A 7,500-nucleotide genomic window follows, 5' to 3' on the forward strand; every position below is an offset into this window, starting at 1 on the left:
GCTCTCAGTGTATCGTCTTCAGCTGAGCATCCTTAACATGTATGAATTAACATACTCGACTTTCACCCCAAATTGCTGATTGGTAAGATTTTAACGGTAGTTCTGACTCACGGGACGTTACAGGAAGAGCAGTTATATGATAGAAGCACTTCTACTTCTACGTTTGCCTCTACTACTGCTACCCAGGACATGGTTAACATAAAATTCGATTCTGTCCTTGTATTCGGATGAGAAGGTCCAGCGCGGTAGTGACTGCGAGAGCCCGAGGTCAGAGAGGGTTAGGGGTAGGCGGTTCGCACGAAAGGGAAAAGCACTGAATGGGCGTTAATTAAACACTGTTGCCCCGGGGGACATAGGCAAAGACTGATGGAGAGGTAAAGAGAGAAGGGAAAACGATATCTCCTTGATGTTTCTCCCACCAAACACCCTGATGTAAAATGGTATGAAATACCTTAATGAAAACTATCTTTATAGTTATCTTTTAAGTCCTCGCCAAGAAGGAAATTATATTCCGTTGCTGCACTGCCTCGAAAATGAGACTTTTTTACACGAAGATAAATCAACAGAAGCAAATTAGTAAGCATATGGAAAGTATATTTACTCGCCGAAATCATTGTTTACAGTTTTTGTTCACTTTATCGTGTCGTCGATCACCGACTAGAAACCAAGAACCCGGATGAGCTTACGTCAACTTCCACCACATCCTACACGCGGTATTATCATCAGTAACATCTACCAATATCTCGGTACTAGAGATAACAAATTTTGTCTCACGCTATCGTCTTTCGATAAGCACATCGGCCTGGTCTGGCTCTGATTAGCTATTCTTCGTCATCTAAACTGTCAAAACGTAGTATACATGACTCATACGAGTTGACGTTTACTCCAGCTATGATCTTACATAAATTTCCTTTGATATTCCGGAATCTAACGTCGTACACAACTAGCACACAGCATACCAAGTTTTGTGTTATCAGTTGTTAGTTATGGATAAGCTCCTACAAAGCTATCCATACCTTCTGAAATCATACCACTCTTACGAGACCTCTCTTCATCTTCGAATACAAATACTCAATGAGAGGGGATGGAATCGCGCATGCAGATTCAAACCAGATCACAGACGGTGGACGCATATAAAAAAGCACGGAGCAACCCCCTGCCATTCCCATACAAGGAAGTAGTCTCGTGTCTCGATATCACGTGCTTCCTGCTAATAGATAGAGCTCCGTCAACTACCCGGGTCCCCAGGGTAACCTGATCTCCCAAGGGGAGGCGCACAATGGATACCAACTGCCTAGGGATGCTCCAGGAAACTTCACGGAGTTTTTGCACCCCACCAAAAACCCGTCGAAGACGTTGGTGACAGCGATAATGCTTGAAGGAGGACGACGCTCCACAGTCTAAAGCGAGACAAACGCATAATAAGGAAAAAAGACCCTCTACCATGGCACATCAGATATTGGGACAAATTATCTAATAATCTAAATCTAAAATGTGGAAATATATATATGGAGAAAAAGGGAAGTTCAACTCACAACATAATGAAGGGGCAAATAATAGTTCTGCGACTGTGAAATGACGAAAGAAACACCTAAATAAAGGAAATGAGGTGTTGTTCCCATGACAAGAGAGCGCCGGACACCCACTGCGGTCTCGGGGAAGGGTTGGAAGAACCAAATAAAGTATGGGCTTCGATACAAGGGAGGGGACCGGAACACGCTCTGAGGGGGTCGCTGCAGGGGCACTCACGCTCAGATCATGCTCCGAGAAACACCGTACAGAAGAACCAAGAACGAGGTTTCCTCCTTCCAACTGACTCTTTAAGGTCCATTTCGATCGTTCCATACACAGCTTCTGCTATTGTTAATACGCAAGTTACCGAAGTAATCAGCAATGGCCCCGCTGCCTCGCATCCTGCGAAACGAGGCCCTCCCTGTCACGATATCACAACCGCCTCCATCCAGAGCCGGCGGGGCCTAAAGGCGAACAAAGAGGTAAGAATAACCTTGATGCCCGAATCCGGACTGATCTACTCACACAAGAATAAAAATAAATCCAAGGAAAATGAGAGTCGGGAGAATGGAGCGTAAAATGGGAAGACGTCACTGCACCAGAAAACCAATCAACCGAAAATGGGCGGCGGTGACTGGCGTTTAAAGAGCCAATCAAAGAGAGACTGGGTGGGGGGGAGCAATCATTCGGTTAGGTCCGGTAACAGGTATTTTCTGCCAAGGAAATTCCGTGGAGACGTAAAAAGTTCACAAAGCCTCGATATCATTTGTGATCGCGGGATCGACCGTTACCATTCCGGCTGGCTTGGGGAAGAAGCGCTCATTCATCGCGCGGCGCGAGGCCTTTATACTGTTTTTTCTCTCTTTCTTCCAGCCATCAATTGGATCTCGAGACGGTGCCGGCGGCGGGAAAAGGGGACGGACGGAGAGGGAAAGGAGATATCCCTCCCCCCTCCTCCTCCTCCTTCACCTTCTTTCCCTTCTTGCCTTATTCAACGGCTGCTAGCATTCTGGGAGGAAATCTTTATCCCATTAACCGTCTTCTTTATGCCTAGGCTCACAATGAACGACCACTCGGCCAGGAAGTGCGATGCACCGTGTTTCCCAGGTTTAAGGTTACTCCATCGATTAAGTGATTTGTCGATATCTAGTTGCACATCAATTCCCAGCTTTATCATAAAGGGCACACCCAATGTTGTTATAGAGACGGTTTATAAGTATATTTTGTAAACTGACAACAAGGCTTAAATAAGAAATAATTGATCTTTATGAAGGTCACCATTTACACATATGGCTAATGCAGAGCAAAGTCCTTCGGTCATACAGTCCAGAACGATTTGACATTCTAAAGACATATCACAATAACTTCTTCTAGCAACTTCTCATCGGCGCAAACTACAACCACTTCCGTACGGACACTAGAAATCCATTTCCTTCACACAACAATCGCACTGCACAGCTAATCCAACCAGTCCACCGAGATCGCGGCCTTCCACCTCTTATTCGCCGCTAAAAAAATGTTTGTTTTGGCCGCGTTTGCTGACCGTTCTGCCGGCGTGTGGAAGCGGTACGGACAACCCGGTGATGTGTCCGCTTGAAAGGAGCGCGCAGAGGGAGGGGGCAGTATATTGACACTAAAATGCAAATGCACAGATTAAGCACGTTTATGCTTGATGGCCGCCATCTTTACGTCATTATAAACTTAGTGCGGATTACAAATATATAATCTGATGGCGTTGCAGTTGTCATTCCATAAAAAATAAATTGAAATTCACTGTATCGACTACATTTTTCGTTGCAGAAGCATTCGGTCAATCATTAAAACCTACGGATAAGCAAGAGACTGTTCCATGACGTACAAATTGCATGACTGGAACAAAATCATCAAATACTGACAAATAAAGAGTGCCAAAATATATATCCCCCAAGAGACTCCTCAACCGAGGGAGGCGGCGCTGGGGGAAACTATGGCAACGTGACATTTTCTGGAGACAAGCAATATGGCACAGTTTATTCTAGTGAAAATTTGTGTATGTCAGTGATGAAAGATAAGGTGATAAGCACTGTGCATCGGTTAGCTAAAATGATCACAAAAGAACAGAGGTCAGAGTAAGGGAGGCCACTTCAGGTGCCTGTATGACTAACTCGACACTTGTGCCTCACAGATGTGCCACAACGTACTCCTCCCACCTAGCACCGAACAAGACCATTTACCTACATATTATGTATCAGCAAGATATATATGAAACTATAATAAGGAGGGAGGTGGGAAAAAGAGAAAGAGAGAGAATGAGAGAGAAAGAGAGAAAGAAAGAAAGAAAGAAAGAAAGAAAGAAAGAGTGAGTGAGTGAGTGAGTGAGTGAGTGAGTGAGTGAGTGAGTGAGTGAGTGAGTGAGTGAGTGAGTGAGTGAGTGAGTGAGTGAGTGAGTGAGTGAGTGAAAGAGAGAGAGAGAGAGAGAGAGAGGGGGGGGGGAGAAAGGAAAGAGAGAAGAGAGGAGAAAGAGGAGAGAGAGAAGAGAGGAGAAAGAGAAGAGAGAGAAGAGAGGAGAAAGAGAAGAGAGAGAAGAGAGGAGAAAGAGGAAAGAGATAAGAGAGGAGAAAGAGGAGAGAGAGGCAGAGGAGAAAGATAAGAGATAAGAAAAGGAGAAGCGATAATGAGAGAAGCGTGAAAGAAAAGAGAGAAAAAAGAGAAGGCCGAGAGAGAGACCTACCAAGAGTCCCACTCAGAGACCCTCGCAGGCGCTGAGTGACCTCAGGGATTGGGCACGGGGCGGCCTCGGGAGTCAGCACACAACCTCCGCCAATACTCGGCCCTGCCAACACGGGCAAGCAATTCTCCAAACATTCCGCTCCCTCCGAGGCCGCCCACCAAGACTTCTGTTTACCTAGGCTTATTCCGCTCCGCTTCCGGACGTAAACAACACGACTCGTGTTTCCATCGCCGGTGTATTTTCGAATGCGAAGCACTGGAGATTCTACTCGACACTTTACGAGGGAGCAAGAAAAATATAGGGAGAGGGAGGGAGGGAGGGAGAGGGGGGAGAGGGAGAGGGGGGAGAGAGAGAGAGGGGGAGGGAGAGAGAGAGAGAGAGAGAGAGAGAGAGAGAGAGAGAGAGAGAGAGAGAGAGAGAGAGAGGAGAGAGAGAGAGAGAGAGAGAGGAGAGAGAGAGTAAGAGAGCGGGCAGAGAGAGAGAGAGAGAGAGGAGAGAGAGGAGGAGAGAGAGAGAGGGGAGAGAGGAGGAGAGAGAGGGAGGAGGAGAGAGAGAGAGAGAGAGAGAGAGAGAGAGAGAGAGAGAGAGGAGGAGGAGGAGGGGGAGGGGGAGGAGGAGGAAGAGGAGGAGGAGGAGGAGGAAGAAGAGGAGGAGGAGGAGGAGGAGGAAGAAGAAGAGGAGGAGGAGGAGGAGGAGGAGAGAGGGAGATGAGCGTGAGCATGTAGCCACTACATGACAGGTTTGTTTCTGAGATAGTTGATGCGTCCTTGAGAAGGCAAATCTCAATACCACGAATTTAGGAAGCAATAAAAAAACAGTAAAACGTGCAACGTGCAACCGATGGGTAAACAGTGACAAAAGCCCTAACGAACACCGACTAATTAAAAGTAAACGACCTCAAGGGGAAGATAAACACACACAAATCACTCTAGCAGATCTGGGATACTCCCCGCGCCTCCCAAATCCCGGTCCAGTAATCACACTGGAGTGAAATGAATGAGCGCGACACAAGTCCCAGTCACAGCAAGCACATCTCCCACAAGCACAGGAAGCGCCATCACCAAAGAAAAGCATGGCCGCGATTTTACAGGCGGGGATTTCTACCATAGCCCTAGGTGGTGTGACATAGGTAGGTATGCGGGAGATCAGTATCAGCTAAATTGGTTTATAGCTTCCTCACCTTGGCATCCGCGTGCGTGCGTACGTATGTGCGTGCGTGTGTGTGTATGTATGTGAAAGGTCAGTTACAGACCGCGAATTTGCAGAGATGCGACACCAAAGTAAGCTACCTGAGCCGGGACAAATATTTACTAACTCTGTTACACCGTCCGTAAATTACTGCCCTTAATCGCCCTTAACTTGTACCCGCGGATCCGGAGAACCCCCTCGAAATCACTCGAAAGCTGCAAAGCTCTGTTTACACAGGGCGACACATACATGCGGACCCGAACACACTCCGAAGGGACGGAGGGGGTCAGGGTTGGACTGTGGGAGGGAACCCGGGGAATTTTCTAAGCCTATCCCACCACTAGGCCTATCATCAGCATCTTTTGATCCTTGTGTTATCTCAAGTCTGTATCAAATGTCAGGTCTTTCCTGTCTGTTGGAAATGTAGTTTCCGCTAATCATTCGATATAAACAATACTTTTGCAGTGTAATGTTCGCGATTGTCCCTTACGAGTTCAAATTGCCAACCAGCAGTAACATGAGCATAATAATCCCCACGTCAGTGACACAGGTCTCCAAAAGGCCCGCCCGTACACTACTCCGACACAAATGGCCTAAGGCGGTACTCACCTGAGTCCACCTCCAGACACTCTTAAAAACTCTTAAAGTTCCATTTCTTTTCCGTCCACCAAATCTTCACGTACACTTCTACGCGCGTCACAGTCACTACACTGGCAACGTATGGCTCAGCCTCGGCGGAAAACACACAAAAGAGAGTTAAAACGCACAGTATCGTAGGCGTTTTTTACAGAAGTGCGTCGCAGAGCACTCGCACACACCCTCCCCGTGCACTGGTCCAAGTCATTCTGAGGCGGACACTCACTTCGCCGCGCAGACCCGACTCATTGCCACTTAGCATTTTTTGGCTTTTTCTTCGATAAATCAGATTTTTTTTCACATTCCGCATTTTAGTCTACGATTCTTCAAAGATTCGGTGTTTTGTTCGTTACTGATAACATCTATAATTTACGATTCTTATACAGTGCAATGTGTGGAAGCAAGAATGAAAAATATGAAAGGCAATGTATACTTTCCTTCTGATGGTCAGGAAAGGGGGTTCGAAGTGAGTAACCACTTGTTCCCGACCTGATCTTCCTCACTAACACTTATAAACAAACTAAACTATTATACACATTAAAGTTAAAAGCGCTATCACTACGAGCCTCAAGACTCACACAGAAATGCTATACTTTTAATTACAAATATCTATTAGTTGCTTACTCTCCCGCCTCCCTTCTTACGATATTCTTAGTATAGCCTTGATATTATTCATGTTTGGACGGATAATATCACTAAATATTTCTTATAAAAGAAACAAAGAATTTCAAACTCTCGGAAAACAGTGTGCAATTCCGTCAGTCCCCTCCTCCCCTTCCCTCTCTGCCCTGGCCGGCCTCCCCCTCCCCCTCCCAGACCCCATACACAGCTGTGTCCGCAGCCTCTTCGAAGCCCCGTGATCCCCACAAGCACACAGGTAGGTCCACATGCACAGAGGCCTTGACGTGCATCCAAGCATTCGAAGCACGAGGGCAATAAACGGCTCGCATAGCCCTCGAGATCAGGTGTGACACGAAGATTAGGCCGGGTCTGAGGGGCAATGAGGGGGAGGGGGAGGGGGAGGCGCGGGCAAAGATGAAGCCGAGGCCGCGGCCGGCGGAGAGGATGGGGACGCAGGCCATGCCCCGAGGATGCCCGGCCAGTGAGAGACACACTCGGGCTGCCCACAACGCTCCCTCGTGCCCAGCATCACGCCATCACACTCCATACATCTAAAAATAATTTCCCTTGCCACCTCAGTCTCCCAACCACATAGTCCCTCGAGTCTTCTTGCATGGGAAGCGTGCAACAGCATTTAAGACCAAGATACACGCACACCATGACCGAGCCAAGGATATATTGTGTGGCATGAGAAGTTGTCCGGCCAGTCGGCTCGGCCTCCTCCTCCTCCTCCTCCTCCCCATATTCTCCCTCTCCTCCGCCTCCGCCGCCTCTCCCTCCTGCTCCCCCCCCGCTCCTCTTTCTTTCTCTCTCTCTCTCTCTCTCTCTCTCTC

The 7,500-nt window shown here is 47.7% G+C and overlaps 1 protein-coding gene across 13 annotated transcripts in view; it reads right to left on the minus strand.

Moving 5' to 3' along the window:
- LOC122242614 (uncharacterized) overlaps nt 1-7,500 on the minus strand; it is a 448,283-nt gene that overhangs the window by 48,644 nt on the left and 392,139 nt on the right. For 2 of the 13 annotated variants that reach the window (XM_086537787.1, XM_086537786.1), the window contains exon 1: nt 6,020-6,262. The exons of the other annotated variants lie outside the window; for them this stretch is intronic. The gene's annotated coding sequence lies outside the window, so the exon portion shown is untranslated. Of the gene's footprint in view, nt 1-6,019; nt 6,263-7,500 lie in introns of those variants that run through there. 13 annotated transcript variants of the gene reach the window in all.

This window comes from Penaeus japonicus, unplaced genomic scaffold (assembly GCF_977035675.1).
Source record: "Penaeus japonicus unplaced genomic scaffold, GWHDUDI00000001_assembly GWHDUDI00000006, whole genome shotgun sequence".
Taxonomy (NCBI): domain Eukaryota; kingdom Metazoa; phylum Arthropoda; class Malacostraca; order Decapoda; family Penaeidae; genus Penaeus; species Penaeus japonicus.